The sequence below is a fragment of the Sciurus carolinensis genome, chromosome 11 (genome assembly GCF_902686445.1).
Source record: "Sciurus carolinensis chromosome 11, mSciCar1.2, whole genome shotgun sequence".
Taxonomy (NCBI): Eukaryota; Metazoa; Chordata; class Mammalia; order Rodentia; family Sciuridae; genus Sciurus; species Sciurus carolinensis.
This window is the reverse complement of record NC_062223.1, coordinates 120696934-120721009: the sequence shown is the minus strand read 5'-3', so window position 1 is coordinate 120721009 and position 24076 is coordinate 120696934.

Below are 24076 nucleotides of genomic sequence, written 5' to 3'. Positions count from 1 at the left end.
GTATCCCCTCAAAGATATGATTGCACCCATTCCAGAATTCCCACTGCCGTTCATTTTCGTCTCCCTCAAAGCATTAATGCTGAATGTGTTTTGGCCACAAGGATCTCTAACTGGTCCTAGCACCTTCCTTTGGAGGAAGGTTGGCACACAATCTCCCCGAGGACCTTAATGTTATCATTTGGCTTATCTCTTGATGGGAATAGAAACATTTTACCATTTAGCAATATTTTTATATTTTGAAAGCATAGATTGTGGTCTGTGTCCCTCATCCCTAGATGTCTTCAAGCTTCTTGAGGGCAGGCCCATAACTAACAGTGCACATTTCTATTTCCCAGCATAGATGCTGGCATGCAGTGGGGAACAATCAATATTTAGTGAATTCAGCTGAACATGATAAAAAAGACACCTTAGCACATTAACACATTAGCAGAATGCTAGAGTTGGAAATGTTCGTCAAACTTAAATCTCTCATTTTTACTGAAAAAAAAAAAAAGCCCATTTTATACTGGAAAGAGAAATGGCAGCATGTGCAATCTCATTTTGAAGCTCAGATGGTTTACTTTAATAAGGAAGACTTACTATCATGTAATCTTTCAGGAATTTGTTGACGGAGGCCACTTTGTCATGTCTAATTTTCACAGCTGGAGATACGGATTCATCCATGCATTCGACAAGTATTACTGAGCACCAACTATGGGTTAGCAACTGTTGAAGTTTTTTTTAGGGACGCAGAACAGATAAAGATGAGGTTCTTAAACTCATGGAGATGATATTATAGGAGGGAAAACAGAATTAAAAAGGTAAAAAATAGCAAATGTGACTTTAGTGATAGAAATCAGGGGAATGATAGGGAAATCAGTACTTTAGATGGGTTGGTTAGGGAATTCTGTTCGTAGATGACTATTAGACTTGATGGAGGTGAATAGGTAACCCATGAAAATACATGAGGAAAAAACATTCCAGGCAAAAAAAAAAGCAATGATTCTGTGGCATCCTTGGTGTGTTGGAGCAAGAGAATATAACAAGGGGGACAATATAGCAGGAGAGAAGTGAGCATGGATGTGCTGGGACCAGTAGCAAAAGGTGAGATTCCAAGAATAGCAGTGGTCTGGAGGTAGAAATTGTAGGACAGAAGAAGGTCCTTGGGTTTTACTCTAAGATAGATCCCTTTGAAAGATCTACCATGCTCTTAGATAGGCAGAATTAATATTATCAAAATGGCCATACTTCCAAAAATGTTATACAGATTCAATACAATTCCTATTAAAATCCCAATGACATTCTTCATAGAAATAAAATTCATTTGGAAAAATAAGAGAGCCAGAATAATCAAGGCAATCTCTAGCAAGAAGAGTAAAGCAGGAGGCATCACATTACCAGACCTTAAACTATACTACAGAGCAATCGTAAAAAAAACAGCATGGTACTGGCACCAAAATAGACATGTAGGTCAATAATATAAGATAAAAGACACAAAGACAAATCCACATAAATACAGTTATATCATACTAGACAAAGGTGCCAAAATATACATTGGAGGAAAGATAGCCTATTCAATGAATGGTACTGGGAAAACTGGAAATCCATATGTAACAAAATGAAATTAGGCCTAAACCTCTATCTCTCACCCTGCACAAAAATCAACTCAAGGTGGATCGAAGACTCAAGCAATTGAACAGACACCCTATGCCTAATAGAAAAAAAAGTAGGCCCAAATCTTCATCATGTCAGCCTAGGCCCTGGCTTCCTCAACAAGACTCCTAAAGTGCAAGAAATAAAATTAAGACTCAATAAATGGGATGGGTTCAAACTGAAGAGCTTCTTCTCAGCAAAGGGAACAATCAATAACATGATGAGAGAGCCTACAGAATAGGAGAAAATCTTTACCACTCACACATCAGATAGAGCACTAATCTCTAGGATATAAAAAGAACTCAAAACACTTAACACCAAAAAACAAATAACCCAATCAATAAATGGGCTAAGGAACTGAACAGACACTTCACAGAAGAAGAAATACAATCAATCAACAAACATATGAAAAAATATTCAACATCTCTAGCAATTAAAGAAATTCAAATCAAAACTATTCTAATATATCATCTCACTCTAGTCAGAATGGCACATATCAAGAATGCAAGCAATAATAAGTGTTGTCCAGGATGTGGGGGAAAAGTACACTCATACATTGTTGGTGGGATTGCAGATTGGTGCAACTACTTTGGAAAGCAGTATGGAGATTCCTAAGAAAACTTGGAATGGAACCGCCATTTGACCCAGCTACCCCACTCCTCTTTTTATATCCAAAGGACAGCATACTACAGTTGCAATGTTTATAGCAGCTCAATTCACAATAGCTGAACTATGGAACCAACATAGATGCCCTTCAACAGATGAATGAATAAAGAAAATGTGGTACATACACACAACGGAATGTTACTCAGCCTTAAAGAAGAATGAAATTATGGCATTTGCAGGTAAATGGATGGAACTAAAGAATATCATGCTAAGTGAAATAAGTCAATGCCAATAAACCAAAGGTCAAATGTTTTCTCTAATAAGCTGATGCTGACCCATAGTGGTGGGGTGGGTAAGGAAGAAAGAAGGAACTTTGGATTATGCAAGGGGAGTGAGGGGAGGGGTGGGGTGGTAGGGATGAGAAGTATGATAGAATGAAACAGACATTATTACCCTGTATACATGTATGAAAAAAAATTTTTTTTTAAAAAAGATAGCTCCCTTTGGAGGATATGGAGCTATAGAGTGAAGAGCAGCTCTGTTGGAAATAGAGAGGAGATGGCTGGAGCAGTGGACTGGATAGGGCACAGAAGCTAATAGGGAGGCCACCACAACAATCCTGGTTGCTGGTGACGTCAACCAAGGTGGTTAGTGGTGAGGCTGGTAAGATGTAAGTGAATTCTCGGCATATGTTTGAAGGTGGAGCTGCACGGTTTTCGGAAGGATTGGATATGGCGTTAGAGAATGAAGTAACTCCAAGGTTTTTAGCCTGGGCAACCGGTAGAGAAGAGTTGCTGTTTACCAAGATGGAGTAAAATGTGGGAGTAGGTTTTGGGAAGCGGGAGATCAGGAGCTCAATTACAGAGATGTTAAGTATGGGATCCTCTTAGTTATCCAAGGAGAGATGTTGAGTAGGCCATTAGACCTAGCATACTGAATTTCAGGGAAAATTTCAGTTGGATGCATACATATATGAATTGCCAGCAAGTAGTATTTAAAGCCATGAGACTAATGCAGAGAGGAGGGGAGGGGAGGGGAGAGGAGAGGAGGGGAGGAGAGGGGAGGGGAGAAGAAGGGAGGAGAGGGGAGGAGAGGGGAGAGGAGAATTGAGTTTTGAAGAATGGAGCCCTGGAGAGGTGGGAAAAGATGAGGCAGGATCAGTAGTGATCACAGAGAAGGAATGGCCTTGAGAGGGAGAAGGTGTCCTGAAAGTCAAGTGCAGAAAGTGTTTCAAAGAAGATGGATGAACACCTGAGTTAAATGCTGTTGATAGATTGAGATGGGGATGCAAATTGACCATGCATTTAGCACCTGGCAGGTCATGGTGGCCTTGACAAGAGCAATTTTCTGTCAAGTGAGGTGGGTAAGTTTCTGACTATGGTGAGTTCAAGGAAAATGAGGCAGAGGGATTTGGAACAGCTAATATTAATCACCCTTTCAAGGCATTTTGCAGAGAAAGCCATGATAGCTTGAAAAAGCAAATATGTTTTAGCTTTAGCTTAAGAACCTCCTGGAGAGAATTCCCACATTCTGGAAGCACAGATTACAGGGAGGGAAGGTGTTCCAAAGGCTAGCTGGGCACACTCAGAGGATGTGCTTGTGTCCAGAACCTCCAGGAATGGCTACTCCTTCTAATCCACTAACATCATGGAAGACAGTGGCCCCAGGTCAGTGGTCCCTCATCCATTAGAATCACTGAACACCACCAAACTGCTTTCCTTCTCCGACTGCCTGAATCTGCAGCTGAGTAGGAGTCACTAGCTACCAGCACAAGACAGCCCATACAGGTTTCTCAGAAGGAACCCAAAACATGAAAAGATCAGGCACCCCCCAAAAAATCAGAAAATTACACTGGGAGAAAATCTCTGCCTAAGGAGGATGACAATAAATGGGGGACACGGAAAGGAACAAATCGGGGCAAATGAGTCTTGAGTCCTTTCAATTCCAGAGTGCTTGGGCAACCATGCAGCAATCTGAGATGGCTTCAGTTACCTCTTTTAAATAGGTTTCTACTCATGCTGTGAACATATATATTTTTTTGTCAACAAGTGCTTCCTCATTGAGCCTCGGGGCCTACTTAATAGCTACAATATACTTCATCCACTTTTCAGTTTGTTCTCCTTAACTTAAAAGTTGGCAGGAGGTGGTTCTTGTACCAAAGCGAAAACTTCATAGTTTATTTTCAGTTTTACCCAGTCACCTTTATATTGCACACTTATTAGGGCTAGATGCTAAGTTGGTACAAGGGTAGAACTTTTTTAAAAAGTAGAACTTGTTTGGTGGAGCTCATGATCTCAACCAGGCATGCTCTTGCACTCTCCTACCACCCAGGGGACATTGAGCAATACCTGAGATATTTTTTATTATCACTACTAAGGGAAGTTCCTACTGGTGTGTGGTAGGTAGAGACCAGGTTGCTGTTAAAACATCCTACAACACACAGAACTGTCTCCAACTCCAAAGAATGATCCCATCTGAAACATCAATACTACCAAGATGGAAACGCTAGCCTAACACACAGCATAGTACGGGTTCAGAGTGTTCTAACCCAAGGGAGGCTGCCATGAGAAACACTTTGTATTTCTGAGGATCCTTCAAGTTCGTAAAGCATGTTAGACTCAATAGCTAGATCCCACTAGCAATAAGTTCAAGTTGGTCCTGTAAACTATGCTCCAGAAAGAGCAAAGCTCATCATGTTCTTACACAGGTGTGTATATACATTTCTATTCCCTCTTGGAGGTAACGACTCATGTATATGCTTCATATTTGATCCTCACAACAGTTCTACTTAAGGTCCTCTGTCTATTTGCATATTTGTAATTGAAAAGCAGTTTTCCCTACTTGGAACTACTCTCTCCAAATTAAAGAGAAAGGCAGGGTCCTCAGCCTAGCCAACTACAAGGGCCAAATTGACCCTGGCAGTCATTGATGACAGATGTCCCAGACAGATGTCCATCCATCCTTAACAACTCTCTTAAGCAAACAGAATATCTCCAATTTGCATTTGGAAACTGAGGCTTAGTGACATGACTAAGATCTCACTGCTCCTAATGCGCAGCATCTTGGCACAGTTCCAGAATCCTTGAAAACCATGCAAAACTGCTGTCCTGCTTAGTAACAGTAGACACCAATAGCTTTATAGAGCTTGACAATTTAAAAAATGATTTCCTTGTACATCCTTTTTCTCTAGTGTTCTTTTGGACAAGTGCGTGGAAAGTGGTAAAAGGTATATTTTAGATTTAGATTAAAGGGAAGAGTCATTTTTATCAGTCATAGCCCATCTATCTATGTTCACACATCCATCATGGAGGAAGTACAGTGACAGCCACCTTGCTTCACCATGGAGTCAGATGAAAGAGTTTATCAGGAAGCAACATACACCATGGTTATGTATCCTTCAAAGAAAAAAAAGGAAAACTAAAAAAAAAAAAAACCTCAGGGAAGTTCATTCATGTATGGTATGACTTTAAATGACCAAGTTTAAACTGAGCCACATGCTGTCACTTAAGTACAGATGGTCAGGTTTTGTTTATGTATACAGAGCCAACAGCTCATACAAAGTGGTGCCCTGTACACATAAACCAGCAAAGTCATTTTACAGCCCAGAATTTGAAAGAGTCTATATAAATGTAAATTACCAACCAAAGGGAGCATAAATCTATGTACGTGAAAATGAAGCCCTTCTCTCCTCATCCAGCTCCTGTTGGCCAGCGTAGGCTCACTGGGTATCTTTCAAGTTTGGCCATCTCTCAGCATGGAGTCAGCTGAGCTTTGGCGTGCCAGCATTCAGCTGGCAGTGGTGATGACCTGTGTTTCCTCTGTGCTGGTTTGTCATTGTCAGGGGGCTTCCAGATCTTATGGAGTCGCTGAGGTTTTAATGCGTCCGACTTGTCACATCAGCACTGTTGCAATCCCCTCCCTTCTCCAACACAAGTCTTCCAGGCAAATTCCGCGAATGGCTTGGCCCAGTAATTCATCTCATGGCCAGTTTTGTCCAGGGCCAAAGCTGAACTCTGGTTGGAAAGGAAATGCTTCTGAAGGTGCATTCACTCCTTTACACCAGCTGTGTTCTAATTGGGAAACTGGAGCAGCCATTCCCTAAGTGGAACTCTGAAGCATGAGAAAAGCTAACGTGAGCTGCTGCAAGTCCATCTTTCCCGAAAAAGGAGGATGTAGCTCACAATAGGCAGGGGATTGATGGGATAAGAGAGAATGTGAGCAAACTGCAGGAAGAACCTAGAGAAGAACAATCTAGCTAAATGAAATTGTTTTCTTTCTTTCCAACCATGGTGTATTAATTGGGTACAAATCGGTCCACTTACTGCCAATTGACATTAAGCAATTTACCATTTGATGGCAATTGAAAACCCATGCATGCTGCTCCAAACCCGCTTGATTGTTCCAAACAGATTTCCCATCCTAAAGTGGAAATGGATTTAATTTGATCTCTTCAGTCTGTTTGCCATTATGTGTGAAACAGTGATATTGGTAGCAGCTACCTGTGCACTGGAGTGTTCAAAATAAAGGCAATCCAGTTACCAGAGAGAATCCAAAGGAGGGAGCCACGATGTGGTGTCACTGTGGTTATAGACCTGGGAGAGCATGGTTGTTTCTTGTGGTCATTGTTGCTGCTGTCTTATTCGTGTGTGTGTGTGTGTGTGTTTCTTTGCTGCGTCCTTAAACACAGAGCAGTTTAAAGCAGAGGAAAGTCCTAAAACACGAACTACTTCAGTCCCACTTCAGTGACAAAACCAGGGTCTAAGAAGTTACGTGACTCGCCCCAATGCTTGAAAATAGAATCTGCCCTCTCTGCCTCATTTCTATGTCCTCTTTATTTCCACACATTCCCTGCTCCCACGTCCAAGATGTTCCCCCTCCCCAGGCTCTGAGTGGAGAGGTCATGGGAAGAACATGAGATTTTTGTAACCAAAAGACTTGAGTTCAAAGAATATACCTGAGTCACTTAACTTCTCAGGGCTTCAGATCCTTTATCAGTGAAAGGAAAATACGGATCCACACTTTCCAGTGTTTCTATAAGGATTGGATGAAGCTGTCACACAAAAGCACTTTTAAAACTACAGAGGAACGTGAGATGGAACACATTGTCTGACAGAAGCTCAGACTGGACAGGAGATAGGCCGAATGGGTCAGAGGTCAAAAGCCAAGCAAGGCACAAACTTTGAGCAATTGACTATACGGACCAGGGCACCCTGGTACTCTCCACTCATACCTGAAATCAAAGGAAGATTAAGAATTAGAAGGCTAAAAACATTAGCAGATGTTTGGCATGGCTGTAGTTAGCCTTTGACTTTTGGAACAAGTAACATCTAGAGAAATTTGTTCTGCTTGTTTTTCTTTTAGTTACATTGTCAGCATATTATTTGAAATCTTCTTAAAAACTAAAGCTCTATTTTGTAGAAATATATCTAATCACTTATCTGAACAAAGAGGCAAACATGGTCTTATGGGCTTTCTGTCGTTGTACCATACTGTGAAACACGGAGAACTTTACCCAATAGAATGCTGGCAACGTACCCAAATCTTTTATGAAAATGTTTACAAAAATGCAAGCCCTTAGCACTTTCACAAGTTCAAGGATAATTGGAACAAGATATACCCAGGTCATACTAGAAAATCCTGGGTTCAGAGACACAAAGTATTGCTTCCTGAAGACTATATGACATGGAGGAAGTCACTTTACCTCTTTGAGTTGATGAAAATACAGGAATACAAAATGGGGATGATAACAATATCAACCCCAGGATTAAATAGGATTGTGTCATCCACAACTAAGCCTAAATTCTCCCTGTTCACAGAGGCTACAGTGGATGCTCCGGTGTGTCACTCAGATTGCCCCCTTTAAGGATTGAAGCATCGTTCCTTCACAGTTGGGTCCCCTCCCTAGATTGCCTTCAGTTGTCCACCTCTGTGAAGGTCTCCCCTCCACCCCTCAAGGCAACCTATCTACAAATACTGACCAAAAAACGTGTTTAAAAGTCGCCCTCTATCCCCAGCTCAGGATTCTCTGCAGGGCTATCCAAGATCCAAAGATCTCTGTTGCTTTGGAGGCTGTTATGGTTTGGCTATGTGGTGTTCCCCAAAAGCTCCTGTGTTAATGCAGGAATATTCAGAGGTGAAATGATTCACTGGAGGCTGGAGGAGGTGGGCCACTGGAGGCATGCCCTGGAAGGTTCACCTCCCCTGTGGCCCCTCCCCCACTTCTCTCTTTCTTTGTGTTTCTTGACTGCCTTAAATGGAGCAGAGCCCCTCCACCACACCCTCCCACCATGAGGTTCTGCTGTACCTTGGGCCCAGAACAATGGACCCAGTCAAGTATGGACTAAACCTGTGGAAATGTTTATCAAAATAAACTTTTCATCCTCTAAGCTTTTTTCGTTGGGTGTTTTGGTTACAGCAATGCAAAGCTGACTAACACAGAGGCCAAGGTTTTGCTATGACTCCATAACAGCCCAACTTCTTCTGCCCAATCCTATCTCCTACCCCTCGCCAAGGACTCAATTCTGAAAGAACTCCACAATGAACTTGCTATATGCTAAACTACCTCAGAGTCAGCTTTGCAGGAAACCTGACCGACAATGGGGGCCCTTCCCAGCCGCACTGGATGATAAAGAATCTTGTCTCCTCAGCAGGATGCAGCAGCACACACTATAATCCCAGTGACTTGGGAGGCTGCGGTAGGAGGATCATGAGTTTACAAGCCTCTGGACTTTGGATTTCATCTTGAAATTGAAAAGGGCTGGAGACATAACTCAGTAGTAAAGTACCCCTGGGTTCAATTTCCAGTACCAGGAAAAAAAAAAAGAGAGAGAGAGAGTCACCTCTCCTCTGTCACTATCTTATTGTCCTTGTCACTATCTGAAAAATACGTTATTTATTTACTTGCATGCTTACTGCCTGCCTCCCTGATGCTATGATGTGTGCCCCTTGAAGGCAAGGATTTGTGTCTTACCTCCTACCACAGGCACTGGGGCCTGGCACACAGTAGGCACTCACTTGCATTTGTGAATAAAAGAAAAGCAGATGTTAACAGCTTCCAGTTTAGTAAATGCAATGAACTATTCAAATGTTAGTTTATATATTTTTAAAGACTGTGATTTTTTTGATTCAGAAAAGATAAGCTAAAGGTATTTGGCACATATACGCGCTGCAGGACACGTCCAGTGAATCACTTACCACAAATTAATGGATCTTACCTCACTAACATTTCTGTTTGCACAATAAGGCATGCTCCTTTAACTGTCCTTTAACCATTATGGGCCCTCAAAATATCCAAAGAGTATTTTTAAACATGAAAAACACAACTTTAAATAAATCCATCACAATATGTTTATAGGCACCAGCACATACCGTTTGGATAAACAAAGAAGCATAACTAGGAAAATAACCATCAATAAAATGAACAGATTATTAATTCTACAACAGAGTGTTGTCAGAGGTGAAAAAGATTTATCTGTTGATCCTTGGGAGACTCTGGGTCATGAAGACTTCAGGTTAAGGGATCTGAGCTCCAGTCCAACCTCTGCCTCTAACTTACCATGTGATTTGGGTCAAGTTATTACAACTCTCTGGTCCTGAGCGTTCTCTTCTATGAACTGAGAAAGGTTGCTTTCTGTCATCCCTTTTAACTTTGAAATGTCTTGCACCTGTATTAACTGAGTGATGTACATCAGTGACACATTGATGTCAAAGAAGACAATGTGTACTACATATCAAGTATATACATAATAATGCTAAAAAGTCTTAACCTATAGCATACTTGTGTTGAAAAATAGACAGCCTGGTGTTTGATTATTTCTTTGACTGTCTGAGTTCAAAGTCACACTTAAACTGATTTTTCATGAGATTGGATTAATAACTGAAAAGACAAATAAGCTTGAAGCCAGTGGATGACAGAATGTATCTGACTGACTTTGATCTAGAGGGGTAGGATGTGTTTTTCTGGGCCTTGGGAGGCAGAGTTTTTCAGAGTGTTTTTTTTGAGAAATGCAATAATCCCTTTTCTCAAATGTGTGAACTAAATGAGGAGGTACCAGACTCCATCAGTCACTACTTACTGTAAGACCGAGCTCAGAAACTTGTGACCTTTGTTCCCTCTCTCTCCTTCATATTTTCTCTTTCCTGTCCTCCTCTGTCCCGCCATTGTGGCCATCCTCCATCCTTGCCCCTCTTCCCTGCACACTTATCGCAGTTGATCATCTCATCCTTCTACATAATTTTGATTATAAGCGGATCATTCCCATGGCCATATGACAGTTGTAACTTCTCAATTTCTAAATCAAATTCCTAATTGCCTACCCTACAGTTCCACTAGCTACTTCAACATTTCAAATACATGATTAAGCAGAACTTAACTTGCTCTTCATTAGCCTTCACCTTAAACAGGTCTGGATCCTCTTTTGCCTCTCTTAGTTTGTGGTAGCACTTGTGATCAAGTTCTCACTTGCAGAATCTGATATTCACTTAATTCTTTCCCTTTTTCATTTCCACTATGCTCCATTTCTGTTGTTCCCACCTTAGTAGAGTCCTTAAAGAAGATCACTCATTCAAAAGTCAATAAAACTTTAACACCACTGAAAGTTTAAACAGTTCTGGAGGCTGGGAAGTCCAATATCATAGTACCAGCTGGTGAAGACCCAGTGACTCTGTTTTCAAGATGTCCCCTTCAATGCTGTGCTCTCAGAGGGAAGAATGCTATGTCTTCACATGGCAGAAGATAGAAGGGCAAAGGGGTGAACTCCATCAGTCAAGCCCTTTTATTAGGGCACCTAATTCCACTTATGAGGGTGGACATAATCATGACATAATCATCTCCCAAAAGGCACACCTCCCAATACTGTTGCCTCGGGGATTAAATTTCAATGTGAATGTTTGAGGGCAGGCAAGCATTCAAACTATAGCACCACAATAGAAAAGAGTGATAAATTAGGCTGCAATAAAGTATATTGTGCACCAAAAGACTTAACTGGAGGGACTTTGGGTTGTGGCAGGATGAAGAAGACAATTCTAGGAAAATAAGTATAACACTAGACAAAGTTATTACAATCCCCCACTTTAAGACTCTGAAAATCAATTAAAGACTGATAATAAATTGAGAAGCATTCATTCTTTAAAAACTCCTGGAGCTTTGGTAAGGACAGCAAGGGACTGATTTTTTGTCTGAGGCTCATCCCTTACCCCAGCTTGATTAGCAAAAGCTGTAGGGTGACCAGTCCTGGGCAAGTTGCAAAACCAGAACTTTTGCTGCCAAAGAAAACCAGCTCAAGTCATCATGGGATTGGAAGGACAAGGTAAGGAATGAAACCTTGGGGCTTTTTCCGCTGAAAGTGGTGAGTTCTGCAGGAAAGAAATGGAGAAAACCCACCACACCTTGCTAGTCTAAGACTACAGCTCCAGTTGTGGTGGTAAATCAGTCATACATTTAATGGGAAGATCCCCGATTTAAAAAAAAAAAAAAAAAGCCATGGAGGAGTTGGAATAAACTTTCCACACATACCTTTGTGATTAGGCAATAGACATGTGCAAGGGAGACCCAAGAAAGCCAAGAGAGGCTTGAGATCTGATTGCAGGTCTAAATGATTTCCCAAATCACACACCAATCAATCAGCACGGAGTCAGTCTTGCCAAACTAAGCACAATCTCTACCCAAATCACTGGCTGACCACTTAGCTATGCAGACACGGGTTAGCAAACTAGGTTAAAAATAAAATACTTAAGCAGATACATCAGTGACTAAATATCTTAGGGGACATGTTTTCTCCACATCCTCACCAACACTTGGCATTGTTACTATTTTATTATATCCATTTTTACTGAGCATTTATGTTTATCATATTGCAGTTTTAATAAGCATTTTCTTATTGAGTAATGATGTTGGGAGTCTTTTCATGTTATTATTAGTCATTCATGTATCTTCTTGGGTAAAATATCTATTCAAATCATTTCCCCATTTTAAAAAATAGTATGGTGGAAATGAAAAACTAGTTTTCAAAAAATAGTTACATACAACCCAACAATTCTACTCTATGTATTGTCAACCAAAAAACAACATTATATATGTATATGTGTATATATGTGTGTGTGTGTGTATTTCAACCCCAAAATTTGTTCATGATAGTCAAACATTGGAAACTACCAAAATAACCATTAAGTAGTACATAGACATGTAGAATATGGAATAATCACACAATGGAAAATAATTTGACAATAAAAAGGAATAAACCCTTACATGAAATATCATGGATGAACCTCTGAAATACTGTGTTAAATGAAAGAAGTGAGGCACAAAGACTACATACTGTATGCCTCCATTTATATGACCTTTCTAGAAAAGAAAACATTAGAGACCCAAAGCAAATCCATGGTTGGCTGGGCCTGGGAGTGGAAGCAGAGATTGACTGACCTGAGCAAGACAGGGATGATGACACTTATTTTGAAACTGGATTGTGACAACTGTTACCCAATCATGTAAATGTGCTAAAACACAACCATCTCTACACTTACTCTTAGTAAATGTTGGCATGCAAGTTTTATCCTAATGAAGCCATTTTTTTTTTCCTTTTTTAAGGGATCACTAAAAAAATTTGAATCACAGATTGCAAGAAGAAAATTTGCAATTTATATAATCATAGAGGACTGGGGATATAGCTCAGTTGGTAGAGCTTGCCTCGCATGCACAAGGCCCTGGGTTCAATCCCCAGCACCACACACACACACACACACACACACACACACACACACAAATGTTTCTCAGAAGAATCTATATAATCATAGGAAGATTAGAATCCATAATATATATCTTTACGAATGTATACACACATTCTTACAAGTCAACTATATGTGATTAGTTGAAAACACAATTTTGAAAAGGCAGGCAAAAATTATGAACAAATAATTCACAATGAAAATCTAAACAGGAAATAATAAACATTTGAAAGATAATCTCACTGTAATAAAAATGTAAATTTAAACTACAATGAACTCATGTGGTATCAAGAAAAACAATTAAAATTTTTTATCACACCAAGTGTTGGCAAGAATATGGAGCAAGAAGAATACTTAAACTTTTCTAGGGAGAGTCTAAGTATAATATTGTGGCAAGCAATTCAGCAGTGTATGACAATGTTAAAGGCAAGCACTGTTCCTGACCCAGCCAGCCCATTTCTGCACACACAGGCCCATGCACATACTGCAGAATTCTCACATGTACTCCACAAGAAAAAACATACAAGAACATTCATGCTAATCGTGGGTTTTGGAGTCAGAGAGCTTAGATTAAATCTTGTTTAGATCATTTGTTTTCTGAGTAGCCTCATTGCAACTTTCTCAACTTTAATTTTTCTATTATTAAAATGGGGTAACCATACCTGTCCACCAGAGATGCTGTGCAGATCAAAAGAGAAGAATGTAGCACATTGGTGCTGACTGACTCTCCAGGGGCAATATTCCTTGTCTCTCCTTGTACTAAATAATTGTTCAAATCCTTAACTCACCACTTTTGCTTCCTTGACTAGAAGCAAAGAACTCTACAACATGACCTCCTCATTGTTCATTTCCTCTCATCTGGTGATTTCCAAAAAGTCCACTACATCATCCTTTCACCCTCCACCTCAAAGCATTTGGAACCAGAAGCAAAAGGTATGTCATGGAAAGACTGAGACAAGGACACTGACAGAGTCACAGTTTAGGAAGCCATTGATCACAGCCTTTCCTCCGCCCGGATCTCTGTAGGAGTTACACAGGGTTAGCCATGGCTTAAAATAGCATCTGTGTCATATTCAAATGTGAATTTAGTAGCTGTGAATGGTAAATGTGCTTTTAGGTGTCCAGCTAAACACACTGATTGCTGGCCCTTAAAAACTTAAAAGACCGTCTTAGTTTATTTGCTAGGAAAGAAGATCAGTTGTGTTAGTAAGGTCAAGGTAAATATTTTGTCCCTTTCTTATTTAATTTTGCAAGGAAGCTCTTGGCAAATGAAGTCAAAGTGTTGTTGAACTTAAGTTGTGCTAGAACATCCTCCTACTACAAATGTAGCTAAGGTTAGAAGGCAGGTGGGTTAGAGTTGTCTAAATGGACATTCCAGACCCAGGTCCAAATCAGGAACCACACAGAGCCAGCAGAACTTTGAGTAGAATAAAATGTGCTAGATTGGAAAAAAGAGAATCTCAGGCTGGTGACTAACTCACTGAGAAAGGGAATTCATAGTTCTAGATGTCACTGTGGACTTCATTTGGGACTCTGGAGTTCATCCCATCATTCTCAAACCCTAACTGTAAAAGTTATATATGGGGGATCTTAATAGACTCCCTATGAACAGAGAGAGCTGTCATGGACATAGGAGAGAAAACTGGACAAAAATGAGGAATGGGAGACAAGGAATGAGGAGAGACAACAGATGAGACACATAAAATATTACATTTATTTTTTGAATGTTATTATTAGTTCATTATAGTTATATATGATATTAGGGTTCATTTTGACATAATCATACATGCATGGAATATAATTTTCTCCATTTCACTCCCTGGTACTTCATCTTTCCTTCCCCTCCTCCCTTTCCCTATTTCCCTTCCTCTATTCTACTGGTCTTCCTTCTATTTATTTATTTATTTTTTCAAATTGGAGCTTTAGAGATATGCCTGAAGGTGAAATTCACTGTGGTATATTCACATAATGTACATAGCATCATTTGGTCAATTTCATTCCTAGTTCCTCCCTTTTCCCATTCCTCCTCCCCCCGCCCATCCTCTTCCTCTACTTCATTGATCTCCCATCTGTTTTCATGGGATCACCCTGCCTCTTTTTAAATTTTCCATATTTTGCTCTAGCTTTCACATATGAGAGAAAACATTCAACCCTTGACTTTCTAAGTCTGGCTTATTTCACTTAGCTGAGGCTCTCCATTTCTCTCCACTTACCAGCAAATGTTATTTCATTCTTTGTATGTCTGGGTAAGACTCCATATTGTATATCTATACCACATTTCATTTATTCAATTATCTGGGCACCTGGGCTGGTTCCATAATTTGACTATCGTGAAATGAATGGCACATTGATGTGCCTGTGTTACTGTACTATGATGATTTCGGTTAAAAGACACCATTGAGTTGGGGTGGTTTCAAGGAAGTGAGATCAAAATAGTACATTTGTGAGTCCAGGGAGGATTAGGTAGGATGGGACATACCCATGTGATATTATGAACCCCAGAAAGAACTAGCCATGGGACTTTGGATCAGTCAGTTCCCTTCTTTCAGCCTCCTTTTTCTCCTTTATAAAGGAAGAAGTGTAGATTTAATGGTTTCCAGGCAAAATAATTTGATAAATCCCAGTTTTAGGGTAAGAGCACACAATCTGTAGATACGCCTTGAGGAGCCTGGGAGGAGCAGAGGCACAGTGAAACGGGCAGGGCTCGGATCTGAGAGCCCTTCCATCCCCCAGGGAGGGGCCCTTCCCTGTCCGACTTCCCAGACTGCGCTGGCGTCGAAGAAGTGCTGCTGGGAATTCTCTGCACGGCAGGCCGGGTTCCTAAATCAACTCCCCGGAGGTTGGGGGATGGAGGAGGGTGCCAGTTTGAAGCAGGTCTGATATGATCCAGGACCTGATAGGGTTTCAGCTGCCTGCTTTCTGGCAAATTGAAGAGAAATTAAAGAGATTCTTGCCGAGGTTAAATGGCTCAAGTCCCAGGGAGGGGACGCTGTTGCTCAGAAAGAAACACAAAGACTAGATTCATCTTGTTCAAGAATTATAAATAGAACAGTCAGATTAGATTCGGCAGAGGAATGGGGGCACCAAGAAGGAGCCAAGTTCGCTCCGAATAAAGAGGCACGACTCCAAAGACTCCCAAAGCTCTGAAACAAACAGCAGGCTTTCAAAAGGGAGAGAGAGAAAAGATAGGAAAGAAGAAAACTTCAAGAAGTGAGCCTTCTCTTTTAACCAGCCACTCCTTTCAGGCAAGAAGGCAAAATCATCGGGTCTTGAAAGAGAGGTTAAAAGTAAATTATCACCCCATAAGGAGTCATTCACTGTAAAAGGAATGAAAATAGTTTACTGCTCTTTGGAAAATGCAAACCGCTTCCAAACTTTAGGTTAAAAACTTGGCGAAGGGCGTCTGGCCTCCCTGAGTGTCTGTCTTGGAGATGTTTATCCAGCGGATGGAGATATTGAGATGGGCCTGGTTTTCAGGTTTGTTTTTTGTTCCACATAAGGTTTCCATCAGATACAGTCTGCAAGCTGGTGAAGCCAGGAACTGCTGCAGGAGAGGCCCAGAGTCCGCTGCAGCAGGCTTTGCCTGCACCAGAGCTCTGCTTGGTAAGAACAAAGCGATGGTGCAGAGACCAAGCTGGAGGCAGTGCCAGGAAAAGGGGGGAGGGGCCGGGAGGAGGGCCCAGTGGCTCCTGATTGGGAAGACCTGCTTTCCGGGTCTGCTTCCAGCATTAACTGCCATATGGTTCTAGACAAGTGACTCCACCTCTCTGGGCTACAGATTCCCCATCTGCTCCACAGTGAGTCTGGCTTCCACCTACACTTTGAGGTTGTTTTAGGGAAGTAATATAAAACTCAAGTTCTGTAGACATGCCATTGGTAGTCTAGGCAAAAATTATTCCCTTCAAGGGGCCCCTAAGTGCTTTCTACAGAACCAGAGATGATGGAAACTGCTCAGACACATACCACATTTCCTGTACTCCACAGGAAGCACCGACGTACTTCGGTCTTCCCTCTTCTGAAAGAAGTCCACAGAGGAAGTGGCACAAGGGTTGATAGCTCAGATTCTGGATTAAGACAGGGCAGGATTTGAGTCCCTGATATCTGAATCCTTACAGATATGACATTGGAAAATCATCTGAAACTACCTGTATCTCAGGATTCTTCACTATAAAATGGGAATGATACCGCCCTAAAGGTTTTCTGTGAAGATCACTGCAAAAGAAGAATGTGTACGATCCTCCTAGCATGCACTCAACAGAGAATGGCAGTTGGTTTTCATTCTTGCTGTCTCTGGATTAAATCAGACAAGCACCTCTTGATTTACTCATATAGCCCCAGCTGCGATTTGAATCTTTCTTTGTTTTCTTAAAATATGTGTTTTTTAAAATTATCAATGTAACACATGGATATACTTCTGTGTCCAGAAAGATGGAATAAACATAACTTTCCCTGTTCTTCCCACTAGATGTAACTAAAAGCAGTGGACATTATACATAGGGCAAACACAGGTGGAGCGGAGATGGCGAGCTAACTGGGGAACTTGGGAACAAGAACAGGACGGTGTTGAGCTTCCTGTATTTTCTTTTTATTTGCTTCTTATATCTCAGACTTGAAACAGAAGAAGGTAGCAATCTGGAAATACCAGTAGGCATAGATTATAAACAGCTCTTGGGAGCCATAAGACCAGGAAAGGAGTAGCTAAGCAAGACAGAAAACTTTTAGAAAGTAACCAGTCTGATCTCAATAAAAAGACACAGAAAACACTATGACCCCATCCCACCCATGCCAGCAAAGGCCAGCGGGCTGCCTACATTTCTACCCTTGCCAGGCTTTAACAAGACACCCCAACATGGACATCATGATATTAGAAAAAGTCAAATAAGGAGCTGCCATGTTTATCCCAGTCAGGTATTCACAAATTGTTGGCTAGATCAACAAAACTGAAAAATTCCTTTAGCTATATTGACAAGAAAGGAAGGAAAGGAGGAAGGGAGACTCAGATTATGAGAATCAGAAATTAAAGTGGGAACATTACTACTAACATTACAAACTTTAAAAGATCTTAAGAAAGAACCAATAAACAATTATATCCTAGCAAATTGAATTACCTAGATGAAATAGACAAATTCCTAGAAACACAAAACCAAGTAAGACTAAGTTATAAAGAAATAGAAATACTGAATAGGCCTATGATACCAAGGAGACTGAGTCAGTAAACAAAAACCTCCCAGCAAAGAAAAACTCTAGACCTGATGATGTCACTGGTGAAGTCTAACTAACACTTGAAGAACTTATACCGCTCCTTCTCAAACTTTTCCAAGTTCTTGAGTAGAAGGAAGTCTCCTCACTTATTCAACGAGGCCAGAATTGCCTTGACACCAGACAAAAATACTCCCAAAAAAAAAAAAAAAGGCAGGGCACCGTGGTATACCACTATAATTCCAGCTACTCAGTAGCCCAAGGCAGGAGGATAGCAAGTTCAAAGTCCACCTCGGCAACTTAGGGAGGCCCTAAGCAACTTAGCAAGACCCTGTCTCAAAATAAGAAATAAAAATAAAAGGACTGGGGATGTGGCTCAGTGGTTAAGTACCCCTGGATTTGATCCTTGGTACAAAATAACAGCACAAAAATAAAAAAGAAAAGGAAAAAAAAAAAAAAAAACTACAGAACAATATCCCTTAAGAGCATTGATATAAAAATTTTGAACAAAACACTAGCAAACAGAATTCAATAGCATATGACAAAACGAGATTCCTGAAATGCAGGCTGGTTTAAAATATGAAAATTGACTAAAGTAATAAACCACATTAAAAGAATAAAGGGGAAAAAAGTGGAATAAATATCATATATTCATGTATATTGATGCAGAATAACATTTGACAAAATTCAGCACACTTTCATGATAAAAACTAAATAGAAATAGAAGGAAACTACTTTAACATAATAAAACTCATATGTGAAAAACCCACAACAAATACCATGTTTAGTGGAAAAAGACTGAAAGCTTTTCTTACAGGATCAGGCATAAGACAAGGACACTCAATTTGCCAATTCTATTCAATGAAATACTGAAAGTGCTAGTCAGAGCAATTAGGCAAGAAAAAAATAATAAAAGTCATCCAAATTAAAGGAAGAAGTACAATTATCTCTATTTGCAGATGGCATGATCTTATATGTAGAAATTCCTAAATGTTCCACAAAAAGATTTAGAATTAATAAGCAAACTCAGCAAATAGATAAAAAATCATCACAAAAAAATCTGTGAATTTCTATATACCAACAATAAACAATCTGAAAACAAAATTAAGAAAATAATTCCATTTACAATAAAATCAAAAGAATAAAACAGTTGGTAATTATCTTAACAAGATGGCTGAAAAAATATAACGAAAACTGCAAAAACATTGCAGAAAGAAATTTTAAAAGACATGAATAAATGGAAAGATAGCCCATGTGCATGGATTGAAAGATGTAATATTGTTAAGATGGCAATATTATCAAACGTGTTCTACAATTTCAATGCAATCTCTATCAAAGTCCCAACATGTTTGCACAAACCAAAAATACCATCCTAAAATTCCCAAGGAACTCATATGATTCCCATGTGGCCAAAGCAAGATTGAAAAATAACAAAGGGGAGGATTCACACACTTTTATTTCAAACTTCCTAAAAACTACGCACATTGAAATGGTGCAGTACTGGCATAAAAAGAAAGAGAGAGAGAAACCAGTGCAATAGAATGTGAAGCCAAGTAATAAACCGGTTTCCCACAAAAGTGTCAAAACCATTCAATGGGGAATGGACACACTTTCTAACAAATGGTTCTGGGAAAATTGGATATCTACATGCAAAAGAATGAGGTTATAACCTTATCTAACATAACATACAAAAATTAACTCAAAATAAATCAAAAGGCTAATATAAGAACTAAAACTATGAACCTCCTAGAAGAAAACATGGGACAAAATCTTCACAACATTGAATTTAATAACTGTTTCTTGGTTATGATACCAAGGGTACAAGCAAGGAAAGAAAAAATAGACAAATTTAACTTTATGAAAATTAAAAACTGCTGTGCATCAAAAAATACTATTGACAAAGTAAAAAGGAAACCCACAGAATGAAAAAAAAATTGGAAATCATGTATCTGATAAGGGATTAATAACAAGAATATTGAGAGACCTCCTAACAACAACAACAAGCGCATTTGAAAAATGGGCAAATTACTTGAATAGACATTTCTCTGAAGATACATGAACAGCCAATAAGCTCACTGAAGACACTCCACATCACTAATTATTAGAGAAATGCAAATTAATTCACAGTGAGATTTCACCTTGTACATTAGGAGAGCCACTGTAAAGAAGCAGAAAAGCATACCATAGAACATAAGTGAATAACTGTCAGTGAGGATGTGGAGAAAAGGGAACCATGTACACTATTAGTTCCCATCATGGGAAGCAGTACAGATATTCCAAAATATTAGAAATAAAATTGCCATATGTTCTAGAAATTCTAATTCTGTTTGCCAAAAGTATTGAGACACAAAAGAATTGAAAGTAGAATTTTAAAGAGATTGGCACACTCATGTTACTTATGTTTCTATAGTAGCATTATTCCCAGTAGTTAAAATATGACAGTAACCCAAATGTCCATCAACAGATGAATGAATGAATAAGCAAAATATGGTATACACACACAACAGAATATCATTCTGGGTTAAAAGGAAGGAAATCCATAAGTTTTCTTAAGGAAGAGAGATCCATAAGTTACTGCTGGTGTTCCCTTGAAGGGGATGTGGAACTTCAGCCCCTTTCTCTCTCTTTCTCTTTGTGCCTCTGGGCTATAAGGTAAGAAGTTTTGTTCTGCCATATACTCCACCATAGACATTCAGCCCCATCATCAGAGATCTAAAAACAATGAGTCTGTTCAGACGTTGCCTGGAAGACCTAAAACTATGAGTCAAAATAAGTCTTTCTACTTTATAAGTATCTCATTATACTGATGGAAAGATGACAAAAGAAATTGGCACTAAGAAGTAGGGCAATTGACTGTAGCTATAACTGAAATGATGTGGAGGGATCTTTGGAATAGTTTTAAGGGAGGAGTTTGGAAAAGTTTTAGAAAAGCAGACTAAAGGTAGTCAAGGATATTGTCAGGGGAACTTCACCAAAAATTCTGGTGGGGCTTAGGAGACCAGAATGCTGATAAAAATGTGGACAGTAAAAGTGATGCTGATGATGTTCCATCTGAAAATGAGGATCTATTGGAATTATATTCTAGGTCACTCTTGCTTCACCATAGCAAAGAATTTTTCCATGCACCAATACTTTTTTGGGAGGCCAAGCTTAAAGGTCATGGACAAATTTACTTGGCAGAATACATTTCAAGGCACTATACGATTTAGGCTGTGGTATGGGCATCACTGGCTGTATTTTGCCAAACTTTACAATGAAAATCAGAAGAGGAGTAGAAAGATTGGAAAACATGCAGGTTGGTGAAAAAAAAACTGCATGTGTTAACTTTTGACCAGAAAGGGTACAGTTATTACCATCAATAAAAAGAAACCAACTGCTTTGTTGTGGGATAATGGGAAGATCACCTCATGGGCATCCTGTGAATCCACTACAGTACCACAACCACCATAGGCTCAGAAATATAGAAATCTTCCCTTTTAAAATAGGGATGTTTACCTTGAAATATTTAACTCCCATTTTGAGTTTTACAGAGGCTCACAGCTGATTCTCTGGGGAAACTTTGGACTTGGACTTTTGCTCAATGATGAAGACTTTGGTACACTTGAGGATCAACTAAATGCATTTGATGTTGTGAGATTGAAGTGAACCTTTGGATCCAGGGTCAGAATGGTAGAATTTGGAGCTTGAATATACCTACCCCTAAGGCCCATAGATTGAAAGCTTAGTCTGTGGGGTGGTGCCATTGGGAGGTGGTGGGACCTTTGGAGGGAACGCTAGTAGGAGGTCCTTAGGTCATTGCCAACGAAGGAGACTGTGATGCCCTTTCTCTTTTTGCTTCCTTGCCATGAGGTGAGCATTTTGTTCTGCCATGGACTTCCCACCATTGTCATGCAGCAGTCCCACCAGAGGCCTAAAAGCAACGGACCCACCAATCATGGATGTGGAACTTTTAAAGCCATGAGCTAAAATAAACCTTTTCTCTTTGGAAATTATCTGAGGTGTTTTGTTTTTTTTTTAACTGACTAACACATGCTACAACATGGATGAACCCTGAGCAATTATGTGAAGCCAGTCACAAATAAGACAAATGCTCTAGAATTCCACTTAAATATGAAACAGCTGAAGTAGCCACTTTCATTGAGACAGAAAGCAGAATGGTGGTTTTCAGAGATTGTAGGAAGGTTGTTATGGTTTGAATATGAGGTATCCCCCAAAAGTTAACATGTGAGACAATGCAAGAAGGTTCAGAGGAGAAATGATTGGGTTGTAAAAGTTTTAACCCAGTCAGTAATTTAATCCCCTGATAGGGATTAACTGAGTGATAACTGAAGTGGTAGGGTGTGACTGGAGGAGGTTGAAATTGAGGCATGGCTTTGGGGTATATATTTTGTATCTAGAGACTAAAGACCGTCTCTCTGCTTCCTGATGATGTGAGCTGCTGCCCTCTGCCACGCTCTTCCACCGTGGCCAACCTCACCTCAAGCCCTGAGGGATGGATCTGGCCTTCTGTGGACTGAGACCTCTGAAACTGTGAGCCCTCAAATAAACTCTTCCTCCTCTACAGTTGTGTTGGTCAGGTCATTTAGTCACAGCAGCCAAAAAGCTGACTGAAACAGAGGTGGAGAATGAGTAGGTATTATCTTAAACAGAGAGAGTCTTACTTGCAAGGTGAAAAGAATTCTGGAGACAGGTGATGGTGATGATGCACAATGCTGTAGACATACTGAGTACCACTGACTTAAGAATACGAAGATCATAAAATTCATATCATGCATATTTTGCCAAAATAAAAGCTATTATTAAAACATAAGTAAGTAGTAAGTTTTAAAAAAATAAAATCTTCAAGAGCAGAATAGAAAAGACAGAAGTAAAAATCAGTGAACTGGGAGATAAGACAATAGAAATTATCCAATTTGAAGAGAGAAAAATAGATTAAAAGGAATAAATTGAAAGCTTTAGAGAATTCTGAGGCAACAAAAAATTATCTGATGTTCATGTCATCAGAATTGCAGGAGGATGGGAGAAGTAAGGTGGAGTTTTAAATATACTCAAGAACTACTAGCTGAAAACTTCCCAAGTTTGTCAACAAACATACAGATTCAAAAAGCTGAAAGAACCACAACAAAATAAATAATTTTTTTTAGAAAAAGTCACAGTAGAACACAGCAGAGTTATCTGCTAAGAACTAAAGATAAAGGAAAAAAATCTTGAAAGCAATGAAAGTGAAATAACATCACAGAAACAGAAGGAAAACATTTGAATGACAGAAAATTTCTTATCAAAAATTGGAGGACAAAAGTGACACATTTCCCAAGTGCTAAAAGAAAATGACTGTCAAATCAAAATCCTATACCCAGTGAAAATATCCTTCAGGGAAAAAGAATTGAAATCTGCTTGAATGAAGAAAAGCTGAGCGTATTTCTTGCCAGTGGAACCACCCCAAAAGAATGACTAAATTCTCTAAACAGAAAGTAACTTTAAAGAGAGAGAGAGAATATCTTGGAACATTAAGAAATGAACAAAGAATACAGTAAATCCAAATGTTTGCCTGGTAAATAAAATACATTCTTTTTCCTCTTGGTTTTCTAAATTATGTTTTATGATACTATCTGATGTGGTGCCAGATTTATGTATCAGAAATATTTATAGTATAAACAGTGAAGGGTAAAAGGAGTTAAGTTTTCCATACTTAACTTGAACTGGTAGAATGATTGTATCATAGAACAAGATATAGTATGTATAAATAATATAATACCTAGAGCAACCACAAATAAAAATGCTTTGTAAAAGAACATATTCAAAAACAGTACGGACAAATCAAAGTGGAATTCTTTTAAAATGTTCAAATAACACACAGGAATTCAGAGGAAAAAAGAGAGAGAAATGAAAAGTACGGAAAAATAGAAAATAAAGAACA